The sequence below is a fragment of the Diabrotica virgifera genome, chromosome 10, assembly GCF_917563875.1.
Source record: "Diabrotica virgifera virgifera chromosome 10, PGI_DIABVI_V3a".
NCBI lineage: Eukaryota > Metazoa > Arthropoda > Insecta > Coleoptera > Chrysomelidae > Diabrotica > Diabrotica virgifera.
In genome coordinates this window covers 139,565,550-139,579,425 of record NC_065452.1, presented here as the reverse complement: position 1 = coordinate 139,579,425, position 13,876 = coordinate 139,565,550, and the positions used below count along the sequence as shown (strand labels likewise).

The window sequence follows — 13,876 nt, the reverse complement described above, 5'->3', positions numbered from 1 at the left end:
GAAATAGAAAAATGGGCAAAAAGAAGAGGTCTAGACATAAATATGGAAAAAACAAAGTACATGAACGCAAGCAGATTCAAGAAAACAAGACTAACACAAATGATAATAGATAATTACAGATTTGAGGAAGTAGATACATTCAAATACTTGGGAACGATGATTAGTAGAGATAATGAAAGAATAGACCTGAAACAGAAACTACACGCAGGAAATAGAGCTTACCACAAAAATAAGAAAATAATAAAAGATAAAAAAATTAAGCAAAAATACAAAGATGCAAATATATAAGACTATTTACCATAAGGCCAGTGGTAATGTATGCCATAGAAACCAACACCCTAACGTTAAAAGAAGAAGAACAGCTGAAAGTATGTGAAAGAAAAATAATGCGCAACATTCTGGGACCAAAAGTAATAAATGAAAGCGAAAGAAGACCCTGGATGAATCACGAAATAGAACAATGGATGGAAGGAGAAAACATGGTGAAAGAAGCAAAAGCACGAAGAATAAGGTGGTATGGTCATACAGGGTGTTTCAATGGGAAAGTAACATACGTTAACTGTAGAAAGAGGACACTTAGGCGGTCTCAAAAATACCACACTTAATGGGTCTTACTCCATTAATAACAGAGATACTGGGTGTTTTATCTATTTTGCCATTTTCTTATTTGGTTCATAACTTTTTAACCACAATGTATATTGATTTTATATTTGGCACGCAAATATCCTTTAAGGTGTACAATAAACTAATTTATTTAAAAATGTAAAAAATCCAGGCCCGGATTAAAAAATATTAGAAAAATGTTCCGACCCAAAAACAACACCCTGTACATTAAATTTTTTTAAAATGGATTTTTTAGTTGAAAAGAGGATGAAAAACTAAATTTAGAGGTATACTTTGAATTTTCGGCAAAATGATTTTTCTGGTCAAATTTTGAATTTGAATTTGAATTCTGAAATTATGTGAATTGCGAGAGCTCTAAGTAGAAAAAAAAATTAAATACAACTTACAACTTGTTAACCGCACTGTATATTTATTTTATATTTAACACGCGAATATTCTTTTAGGTGTCCAATTAATTATTTTATTTACAATTATAAAAAATCCAGGTCTGGATTAAAAAATATTGTTAAAATGTTCCGACCCCAAAAAACACCCTGTATATTAAATTTTTTTAAAATGGATTTTTTAGTTGAAAAGAGGTTGAAAAACTAAATTTAGTGGTATACGTTGAATTTTCGGCAAAATGATTTTTCTGGTCAAATTTTAAATTTGAATTCTGAAATTATGTATGTGAATTGCGAGAGCTCTAAGTAGAAAAAAAATTAAATACAACTTACAACTTGTTAACCGCACTGTATATTTATTTTATATTTAACACGCGAATATTCTTTTAGGTGTCCAATCAATTATTTTATTTACAATTATAAAAAATCCAGGTCTGGATTAAAAAATATTGTAAAAATGTTCCGACCCAAAAAAACACCCTGTATATTAAATTTTTTTAAAATGGATTTTGCATTTGAATAGAGTATGAAAAACTAAATTTAGTGGTATACTTTGAATTTTCGGCAAAATGATTTTTCTAATAAAATTTTGAATTTGAATTCTGAAATTATGTCAATTGCGAGAGCTCTAAGTAGAAAAAATTAAAATGCGACTTAATTTTAATTAATACCGTTATTTAATCTAAATTGGTGAAATGTTAAAACATTTCAGGGTTTTTTTATTATCTGTGACAAATAGTTTATGGCGAATATTCATCTTTAAATAATGAATAAATAATAAAGAGTCAATAAAGAATACATCACTTTAATAAAAAAAGTATCTAAAAATTATAACAAAACAGAGAAAATGTGCAGCATAACTATTCAAAACTAAAGTACTTATTCAAAATTACCACCATCAAAATTTATTGTTATGTGTCAAAATGTTAATCTAAACGGGAACTGGTGTATGTTTTCAAAAGACTGATAGTGTGACTTTTGAAAACATACACCAGTTCCCGTTTAGATTTATATAGAAGTGTGTACAAGTCAAACAGTCTTTTTCTTTTCTTTTCTATTTAAAATGTTAATATTTTACCAATTTAGATTAAATAATGGTATTAATTAAAATTAAATCATATTTTAATTTTTTTACTTTGAGCTTCGCAATTCACATAATTTCAGAATTCAAATTCAAAATTTTACCAGAAAAATTATTTTGCCCAAAAATTCAAAGTATACCATTAAATTTAGTTTTTCAGCCTCTTTTCAAATGCAAAATGCATTTTAAAAAAATTTAATATACAGGGTGTTTTTTTTGGGTCGGAACATTTATACAATATTTTTTAATCCGGACCTGGATTTTTTTATTTGTAAATAAATTAATTGATTGGACACCTAAAAGAATATTCGCGTGTTAAATATAAAATGAATATAGAGTGCGGTTGACAAGTTGTAAGCTGTATTTCAATTTTTTTCTACTTAGAGCTCTCGAAATTCACATAATTTCAGAATTTAAATTCAAAATTTGACCAGAAAAATCATTTTGCCGAAAATTCAAAGTATACCACTAAATTTAGTTTTTCATCCTCTTTTCAACTGAAAAATCCATTTTAAAAAAATTTAATGTACAGGGTGTTGTTTTTGGGTTGGAATATTTTTCCAATTTTTTTTAATCCGGACCTGGATTTTTTACAATTGTAAATAATATAATTTATTGTACACCTTAAACGATATTTGCGTGCCAAATATAAAATCAATATACAGTGTGGTTAAAAAGTTATGAACCAATTAAGAAAATGGCAAAATAGATAAAACACCCAGTATCTTTGTTATTAATGGAGTAAGACCCATTAAGTATGGTATTTTTGAGACGGCCTAAGTGTCCTCTTTCTGCAGTTAACATATGTTACTTTTCCAATGAAACACCCTGTATAAGTAGAAAAAGTGAAGATGATCCCATTAAAGTTATTACCAACTGGATACCCCCTGAGACAAGAACACGAGGCAGACCAAAAGCAAGATGGAAACAGCAAGTCGAAAATGACTTAAGAGTTATGGGAATTCGAAACTGGAAAAAAAAGATTGAGAACCGAAATGAGTGGAGAAAAGTAGTGAAGGAAACGAAGACACACCAGAAGCTTTGAGGAGAAAGATTAGAAGAAAAGTGGACTGATCCCCCATGTCTTAACGGATCATTAAAGTGAAAAACAGCTATAACTGCCACGGGAGTGTACAGCTTATATACATATATACTGTATTAAAATACTTTTAAACCAAATAAAAATAATCCAATAAAACCTAATTTGAATACAAAATATCATATCGATGGTGGAAAGGAGGGACCTCGTAACTAGGGATGGGAAAAACCTACCGGTTATAACCTAAAACCGGTTTTTTTAATTCGCAACAACCGGTTTTACCGGTTATAACCGGTTTTTTCTTTTTAATGGAATAACCGGTGAAAAATCGAACAAGTTACCTCTGCAAAAAATAATTAATTCAGAGAAAAAATGAAGAGATTTCTATCTTTTTTCGATCCCAATCATATGGATATTATTATAAAATTTATATTTATTTATTTATTTATTTATTTACGGCATCCATTTACAAGTTTTACACACAACAAGACTTTTACAAGTTACACCTCAACAATAATAAATTATTAAAATAATAAACACATCAGAATAATACAAACAAACATATTGCAAGAACAATACAGAACTACAACAAACTTATTGTAAGATACCCCTTAGTTGTTTTTTGAACAAACCAATTTTGGAGTCAAAAATATCCATTTGTCTTGGCAGGCTATTAGCACTCCGAACCAATCGTGTAGTCGGTTCATTTATACCAAAATTAGTGTGGTGAAATGGCACTGAAAAGATTTCTGATTGTCTGTTGCTTCTACTAGGAACTTTAAGACTAAAAAGTGATATCAATTGAGGACAATCTATGAAAGCATTAATAACTTTGTGTAGGAAGCATAAATCTAACAATGTCCTCCTTGACTCAAGTGTTGGTAAATTTAGACTATCTCTTACCCACTGATAGTCATATTCCTCTCTCCTGTATCCACTCTTATAAGCTGCTACCCTCAAAAATTTATTTTGGACTCTTTCAATATGTTCAATGTAACAGTTGTATGATGGGGACCATACAACTGATCCAAACTCTAGAATAGGCCTAACGAGACCACAATAAAGTTTTCTAAATGTGAACAAAGACAGGTCTACAAAGATTATTCAATAATCTGCCAAGTAATTAACCCAAACAAATATAATTCACATATTTTATTTACTAACAAAGAACTGGACGAAAGCAGAGAACAATAACCACAGAGAAATGACACGACCGTACTCAAAACGTGTACCGTTTTTGAAGACGCATGCGCGAACCTGGTTGCTTTAAGTGTTCCCAACACATGCTAATTCCAGCTAATTCTGCCACTCTGGTTGTTTTACGATAGTCCGTAGGCGTGTATGGTAAATACTTGACTTAACAAGTTTGAGCGTTTATATAATAATTATAATAGTTAAAATGTCTGGTTACTCGTGTGTGGTTCACGGATGTTCCTCTGCGACAGGAAGAGAAATAAGTTTATTTAGATTTCCTAAAAATAATAACAGGTAATTGTTATTGCTTTGTAATTTTTACATATTAGTTATTAGGTATCTAATAGTCTTAATTTGACTTGATTAAATATTATTGATAATAAATCATGAAGAAAGTGATTCATTTCCTTGTATACATTACCCCTACGTAATGCATAAAAAAACTAAACTTCGCTCTGCCAACCAAAGGATACCTATTTCAAAATAAAAATAATAAATTTGGTGTCAGTGCATGTATTTTTCATAACAGACGCAAGTCTCCGAAGGGCCAACCAGGTCAAAACAGATGTTGTCCGGGTGTCATCGCATTCCAAGATATCCTATTTTTACGAAATAAAAATATATATAAAGAGTTCTATACATGACAATTTCTGATTTACACGACGCAAACAAAATCAAAATACCATTCAAACTAAAAATTGTTGGAGACATAATTGGGGCGATAATTGGGAAAATCTTGCCAATGATTCTTAAAACCTCGATCAATATAAAATATTTACTACGATCAAATGCCTTTTAGAAGTCAATAAAAATAAAAAAAACAGTAGATGGGGGTATAACAGTATGCCAACGAAAATATGTAATCCACTATTCTGTTGGCAGCTATTTTGGATTTTCTATAATGAACTCTTTTCTACTAATCAAGCCCCTTCATTTGATATCCATATTGAGGTAGTTGTGAAATTAAATATCTAACCCACCATTTTTTGACGGCCATTTTGGATTTTCTATAATGAACTCTTTATTAGTAGTCAAGCCCTTTCATTTGATACCCATATTGAAGTAGTTGTGAAATTAAATAATATGTAACCCACCATTTTTTGGTGGCCATTTTGGATTTTCTATAATGAACTCTTTATTAATAGTCAAACCCTTTCATTTGATACCCATGTTGAAGTAGTTGTGAAAAAATATGTAATCCGCCATTTTATACCGGTGGACATCCTGGATTTACAATGATACTGAATGTATAGTGTATGTAATGTTACAAATCGGTGTAATTGTAACTATTCATATAATACTTTTTTGATTATTTTTTAGATTGTTACATATTTATATTTATAGAAATATACTCTTACAGTACTTCTTGGGTATTTATTCGTTTGCTCCGATATTCGACTTTAAAGGAAAACTGTACTTTTGATAGGTTTCCAAGACAAGAACAATATTGACATTCGATTTCAACATAAAGTTTCTTGTTATCGATAACGAACATTTGTCACCCAAAGAGAATTGGAACTTTCAGAGTTTGTGACATTTCTGTAGCCGTTACAATGGCTGTGTTATCTTTCGATAACCTATATTAAAAAATATAATTTATTAGGAAATACCTCGACGAACAAATTATATCTTGTATCAGCCCAAGCCAAAAACAATCAGTGAAAGCCACACCTACCGTAATAAATAGGTATATTTTATTATTGGTCTTTCAATGCCAAAATCAGGATAAACAAAAAGGTATTTTTATTTATGGTTCCAATCAATATGATTTTCATCATTACTTTGCATTGTGCGATATATTTGCAACCTTTTGTAAATCAAAAATAATTCCATTATTATAAAGAATGCCAACAAAAGCCGGCCCTGTACGCAACTTTTTTCTCGGTGCAATATTCTATACTAATTTATTGAAAGTCAACATAAGTGCTTAATTTTATTTACGAATTTATATTGTGTGATATGCCCACTGACTATTACTTCGATGGTCGGTCTGGTTGCTTTAAGTGTCGTTGGCGGCTTAGCCACCAAAGATCAAAGGCGTGTCACATCAGCTTTTACGAAACAATTAAGTTTTATTAAAGTTCAGGAATAGTTATTTAGATTTTAGATGATAACATGTCACTAATATAATTGTTTATACTTGAGCACTTGAGACTCTTGTATGATGATTGTGAATACCGAAATAGGATTAGGAATCTCCATTATGTAATTTTTAAACAATAGAAAATTCTTAGGAATTAAAAGGTATTATACAAATGTATTAAAAATACTACTGAAATTTTTTTGTTGGTAATAGAAATAAAACATGAATTGGGTTATCGAATTTATTTTTAAGTAAAATATAAGTGCATTTGGATATTTTTTTAAACTCAGTAGATCCAAGGGTCATTTCAGTAGATCGGTAGGATCATCACTTTTGGGAATATCCCAATTATTGACAATACAATACACACCGACCCCGTCTACAGAGCGACGAATCAGAGTTGCCAGATTTGGGGTACTTTCGCCCAATTTTAGGGTAATTTGAAAGCGCCTGGGAAAATTTTTAGGTTGAACTTGTTGGGGAATTTTTCGGGAGGAAAATTGAGCAAAATAAAGTGCAATATAAAAGTAACTTTTTAAAATATTGAGTATTTGCTACTGATTAAAAAAACCGAAAACCGGTTTTTGGAATAACCAGTTTTTTGACCGGTTATAACCACCAGGTTAAACCATAAGTAAAAAAACCGGTATAACCGAAAACCGGTTTTTTTGTCAACAACCGCCATCCCTACTCGTAACTGGAACAGTTGTATAAAATGAGTTACTTCAGTTTTTGCTTTAGAATAAGTGTTTCGGCACCTATTAAACAGAGGTGACAGCTGGGAAAGCCTTCTGGAAGCCTTCCGGAAATTTTCCCAGCTGTAACTGCTGTTTAATAGGTGCCGATACACTTATTCTAAAGCGAAAACCAAAGTAACTTATTTTATACAAATTTTTCAGTTATGAGGTCCTGTCTTTCCGCTGTCGATATATGAAAAGCAGATATAAAATAGGATACTCATAATCTATCTTTTACAACCAGCTTTTTGCATCACCAAAATACATAACTTACTTTAATTTAAATACATTTTAAATCAAAGAAAGCTGCATATTATTTGCTTTTAATTCTATACTGCTTTCAATATAATTGAACAATTTTAAAACTAGAATTTTGGATAAGATTTACAACAAAAGAGAAACAAAGTTATTGTATGTAATCTTGAAAAGTGCACAATAATTGTTTTTTTGCAGTTATTTTGTTTACATTTTTTTAGAAGAATCTTAAAATAAAATTCTTTATTTAGAATGGAAATGTCACACAGAATAAATAAGTGTGACCTCTAAACCACTTAGTACTTTGTTTGTTGACTACTAAGAGTAATACATAGTTTAGGAATAATTTATACTTTGTAGTAGGATTTTAGTATTAAATCCAGGGGACCCCAGTCATTAATGAAATCAAACTGTTACACTGTTATTAAATTTCACTATGGATGTAAGTTTAAATATCTAATAGGGCATGAGAATTGGCAAACATAAAACATAAAGTATTAACTGACGCCTGCAGCCTATATTAGAATAAGAGGACTAAATACTAAATAATGATGATTTCAATTGACGCCCTAGCCTTTACTATTACATGTATGAGAAGTCATCTGATTAACCATCATAAAAGCAATTTAAAATGTGTATATTAAGGGCTAAGGTAGAACCGAGTTATGATATAAAGAAAAACAAGTAAATTAAAAATAAGTAAATAGCTGATATTAAAAGTTTTACCTGAGAAAGTAATAAGTAATTATTACAATTGACCTCAACAACCTTCAGTATTCCTTCTGATTTGTTTTGTTTATACACTGACTACTGACTTGAACTGGATCTGTTCCTAAATTTGTTATTCTTAATAATTAACAATCACCCTCCTCGTTTGGTCTTCTTAACAACGATCATACAACTTACACCTACAACAATGATGTTTATAAAATGAATTTTTTTTTGTAATTTCGTTTCGGTACTTCTACTTCGGACACTTCGGTAGTATTCGATTTGAGAGTTCCTCTGACCACAGAACAATATTTTTCATTTGTTTGAGCTTCTGTCGTATAATCCGTGTCATAGCCACCAAGAAGCGACCAACAAGCCACCTTTACCGGTGCCTTTACTTAACAAGCCATGAAATTGAAACTTGGCAACATCTAATGGTAGACCGATTAAGTTTGTCAGTTCTCATTTGTTTGTATACAATATTCACCATATTTACAGAGACACATATCATCACATCACCAAGTTTAAACGACCTAGTTAAATATTTGTATAATATTTAACCTTGACACCATGACGTCCAAAAATTGTGAAATTTGCTTATAGCTGAATTTTCTGAAAACGAAAATAAATATCAGATACGTTGCCATGGAGATTGTAAACGGTATTTTTGCATCAAATGTTCTGGTCTCAATAAAACAACGGCAAAAACTCTACTGGACCCAAAAAATTATCATTTAATATTTTTCTGTACTTTATGTAATTCGCCTAGTCTCAGATATCTAAATGGAAAAATTAACAATCTTTCAAAAATCAAATACCACAAGAGAATTTTGACGCCTTAATTCAAGTTACAAAAAAACTCACTGATAATTTGCCAATTTTCATCGAGACATATGATTTATTAACCAAAAATGACGGCAAATTAGACTATATTACGAAAAAAATTGACGAAATACATAAATTAAATAACCTGCTAAATCCTGAATATCTTTTAAAATCGATAAGGAACAAGATATCTTAAATATATCGTCAGTTTTTTTCGGCTGTTCCAATGACACGATTAAGGTGCAAGTCCAAGATTCAAATTCATCTGAGATAAAATTGGGACTAGATAGGCTCTCTTCAAACGTAAGTGAAATATCTAATCAAATGAGTAATCTTTCAAATAAACTACCTGCTATACCAACGAAGAAAGATGTATCGAAAAGAGACATTGTGTATGCCACTTCAAGTACTCAAACCGAAGACACTCAACATTTCGAAGCTAGTCCAGTCACAAAATCAAAAAGTGCAGAAGATAAATGCCACGTTGTCGTTATTAGCAACTTAACCCCAATTTACACTCCTATTCAAGTAGTTCACTACATTAAAGAGAAGCTAGGTATCAAGGAATATATAAGATGTTATGCCCTTCTTAAAGATGCCAACACAACAACAGGGTCTTCATTCAAAATAGGTATTAAGTCTAAAACATCTATTAACTTATTATTTAATAAGGAAATTTGGCCACTGGTGTAAATATTAAATGGTCTACAGAATCCTCATACTCCGAACCAACAACTTCATCTGAGGCAAATATGAAACCGAAGCACATCAGAAGCCCAGTTAGCTTGGAAAATCCAATTACCATTCCAAGTAAAAACAAAAATGAAGTTCAAAACACAAATATACTTACTGACAAGCAGGCCATCGAAATTTGCAAATCTAAAGATCCGTTCCGTTCCCAAATTAATTTCATTAAAAAAGATACTTTGGAACCATCCATAAATTTGGATCCTTTAACACCACCAAGAGTTAGATTAACCAATAACTCAAACAGTCGATATCTACTAGCAAGATTAAGGGAACCGGATATATTAAAAGCAATTAAGCTACATCTTGCTTTCCTACACGACCAGCTTGCCTCAGTATTTTGTGATGGATATACCAACACCAGTGTAAAACTATTTTTGGCTTCCGAAGGACTACCTACCAAGACTGAGGAACTAAGAAAAATTCTTCTAGAATTTAGTGATGCCTATGGAATTGGTCCAGCTGAGGTGGAAGCTGATCTTGCTGCTTACAGGTCCTTTCTAAGTTCAGAAAGAATCATACATATACAAAAATCAAGGGAATGTCACCGAAATTATTATTCTACTAGCTCTCCAAGACGACATTTTTAAATAACACGACGTGTTCTGAGGAACTAGAAACCTCGAATAATTTTAGTGATGACAACTTTAGTATGGTTCTGATTAATATTCGTTCTATAAGAAATAAAACTGACGAATTATTTTTGTTTCTGGAGGAATTAGGATTTCCCCCGATAGTTGCGGTTACAGAGCACTGGCTTGAAGTCAACGAGCCTTTTTTTGTAGAAAAATATACCACAATTGCTAGGTATGATCGTCCAAGTTCAGCTCATGGAGGCACCCTAATTCTTTCTAGAAATAATGATTTTTCTCTGATTACAAAATATGACTTTCTGTTAAATGAAGCCTTCTTTGAGTTTTCCCTAGTTTATAATAAAAATCTTAATCTTTACATTATTTGCATCTATAGATCACCTGACTCTCCTGTGGAACTATTTTTTCAGAACCTGCTAAATTTGTTAGATGACTTGCCTCATAGAAGCAGAAAAATTCTATGCGGGGACTTCAACATTAATTATGATGCTGCTTGTGCTACCCAAATGTCCTTGGTCAACATATTTGAATCATATGGTCTCTCAATGCACGTTAATTCTCCTACAAGGATTACAAAAACTTCATCTACCATAATTGACTATATTGTCTCAGATTTCTCACCCCTTGATGTCTGCTCTACAATTATTAATGCGGGATTATCAGATCATGAAGCAGTATTTACGAAGTTTAACATCTTCAGCAAACCCTCCTCGAAAACCCGACGTTTAGGTAGGATTTTTTCCGCTCGGAATTTTCATAAATTTCAAAATTTATGCTTAACTTCTGAGTGGCATTTTCCTTCTGCGGACGTGGACTATAATTTCAACGATTTTATAGAAAAGCTTGTATCTATCTTCAATAAGGCATTTCCTTTAATTTCAATGAAGCCAAAACATCACAAACCCTGGGCTACCAAAGGTATCCGCATATCAGCCAAAAATATGCGCTCACTATTGTATATCAAGAAATTTGCTACCAACGTCTCTGTCACTCAATATATCACCAAGTACAGGGTAACCTATCTAAAACTCATCAAATCAGCTAAAAAAGCCTACTATCAAAATCGTATGGAAAGCTCTAAAAGTGTTGCAAAAGAAACTTGGTCCATAATAAACGATCTTCGAAATAGAACTCACGCAGTTCAAACATTTGCCCTTCCAGACCCGGAAAATCTAAACGAATATTTCGTTAATGTGAGTAAAAATATAACTTCTACTATTTTGCCACAAAAAGATCCCATTTCCTATCTCCCCAATTCAGGAGTTTTCTCGAATTCATTATTTTTAAGACCAATCGATACATCTGAACTGATCCAAACTATCAATAGTATCAAAAGCAAATCATCCTGTAGTACTGATGGACTATCCATAAAAATCTTCTGAAATCTCACAGAAAATGTGTTGGAAATCCTCGTCTCACTAATTAATGATTCCTTTGAAAGAGGCAAATTCCCAGAGTGCCTAAAGATAGCCATTATTATTCCCCTTCATAAGGGTGGTGAAAAATCTAATGCTTGCAACTATAGACCTGTAATAATGAAAACCTTGAGAATTAAAGGTTTTAATAAACTAAAATTGTACATACATTATGATTGACAAACTGTGATATAATGATATGACAATGACATGACATTGACATGAGTGAATGACATAATGACAATAATAACAATAATAGTTATGCAGAAAGGAACACCACATTCATCCACGCTGTTAGTTTCTGACATAATCTTGTAAATGGGAAGGAGGCTTTCTTATTCGCTTTTGCAATATCAGTTCTGGGGGAACTGAAGTTGAAGTAGTTGGACCGTCACCAGGAGCAGAAAAAGGTTGTTGAAGTTGACTATCTATGGTATTAATTTCTTCTACACTGTTCAATGGTTCCATGTTTTGATTTATCATGGGGGACTGGTTTTCTACATGTTTTTCATTATCTTCAATAGTTGCCTCATCTACTGCCAAAAGGGAAGTATTTCCTCTCGGAGCTAAGTGTCGGACCGATACTGTGGTTTCATTTCCATTTGGTAATCTGACATGTGCATAGTCTGAATTTGCTTCTAGGAGTTGGACTTCTTCCACCAGAGGTTCATATTTCGAATTTCTAACATGTTTCTTGAGGAAAACAGTTCCAGGAGTACTAAGCCAAGTTGGAATAGATGTACCATTTGTTGATCTTCTGGGATGATTAAACATACGTTCGTGTGGAGTACAGTTAGTAGAGGTACACAGTAAAGATCTAATTGAATGTAAAGAATCAGGTAGTACATCTTGCCATTGGTTTATGTGAAGATTTCTAGATTTAATTGCTAGTTGAACTGTTTTCCAAATGATACCATTATATCTTTCACATTGTCCATTTCCTTGAGGGTTGTATGGAGTTGTATGACTGGAAGCAACACCATGACTTGTTAGGAATGATTTTACCTCAGCAGACAAGAATGAAGATCCTCTATCGCTGTGAATATATGCAGGAGTTCCGAAAGTAGTAAACAACTCAGTTAAACAACTGATGACTGTTGAAGATGATAAATTTGAGCATGGGAATGCAAATGGAAACCTTGAATATTCATCTACAATATTCAGCAGATATTTATTTTGATTGTTAGATGGTAAAGGTCCTTTAAAGTCTATATTCAGTCTGTCAAAAGGTGCTGTAGCCTTAATCAAAGTGCTTTTGTTTTTGTAAAATGTTGGTTTAATTTCAGCACAGATTGGACAAGAAGAGATAGTTCGTTTGACATCTTCTAAAGAATAAGGTAGATTTTTACATCGTATCCAGTGATAGAATCTGGTTATTCCAGGATGACACATTGTGTTATGTAAATTGAATAAATTTTTATCTGACATAGTGGGGTGAATAGCAGCAGATATTCTTGAAAGAGTATCCGCAACAATGTTTTGATTCCCAGGTCTGTAAATAATTTCAAATTTATAGCAGGACAGTTCTATACGCCAACGCATTATTTTCTCATTTTTAATTTTAGATGTTGATTTTAAGTCAAACATAAAAGCAACTGACCTTTGGTCTGTAATAATTTTAAAGTGTCGGCCCATAAGATAGTGTCTCCATTTTCTTATGGATTCCACAATTGCATAAGCTTCTTTTTCAACACTTGAATGATTATGTTCTGTTTTTGAAAGTGTTCTTGAATAAAATGCTACTGGTTTTCCTTGTTGTGTAAGTTGAGCTCCAATGGCGAATTCGGAGGCATCTGTTTCAACTGTAAATATTTCATTTTCATCAACAGAAGTGACTACTGCTTCTACAATGTCCTGTTTCAGCTTTTCAAAGGCATATATTTGAGTTTGATTTAAGGGAAATTCTTTGATATTGACAATAGGATGTATCTTTTCCGAAAATTTGTGTATGAATTTTGAATAGTGGGCGAACATTCCTTGAATTCTTCTTAATGAAGTGATATTTGTTGGTACTGGTAAATTGATAAGGGGTTGCAGTCTTTCAGCATCTGGTTTTATAGTTTTCTTTTCAATAGTATATCCAAGTATATTAATTTGAGTCATGCAGAATTTCGATTTTTCATCGTTTAAAATTAATTTATACTTCCTTGCGATTTCCATAAAGTTTTGTAGATTCTTGTCATGTTGTT

General features: G+C 31.9%; 1 protein-coding gene across 2 annotated transcripts in view; it reads right to left on the bottom strand.

Moving 5' to 3' along the window:
* LOC126878466 (uncharacterized) overlaps positions 1-8,488 on the bottom strand; it is a 54,346-nt gene extending 45,858 nt beyond the window's left edge. The window contains exons 1-2 of one of the 2 annotated variants that reach the window (XM_050641207.1): positions 8,359-8,488; positions 8,123-8,304 (exon numbers count right to left, since the gene is read on the bottom strand). The gene's annotated coding sequence lies outside the window, so the exon portion shown is untranslated. Of the gene's footprint in view, positions 1-8,122 lie in introns of both variants that reach the window. The other variant, XM_050641206.1, reaches the window with a different exon arrangement.
* Positions 8,489-13,876: the final 5,388 nt, after the last annotated feature.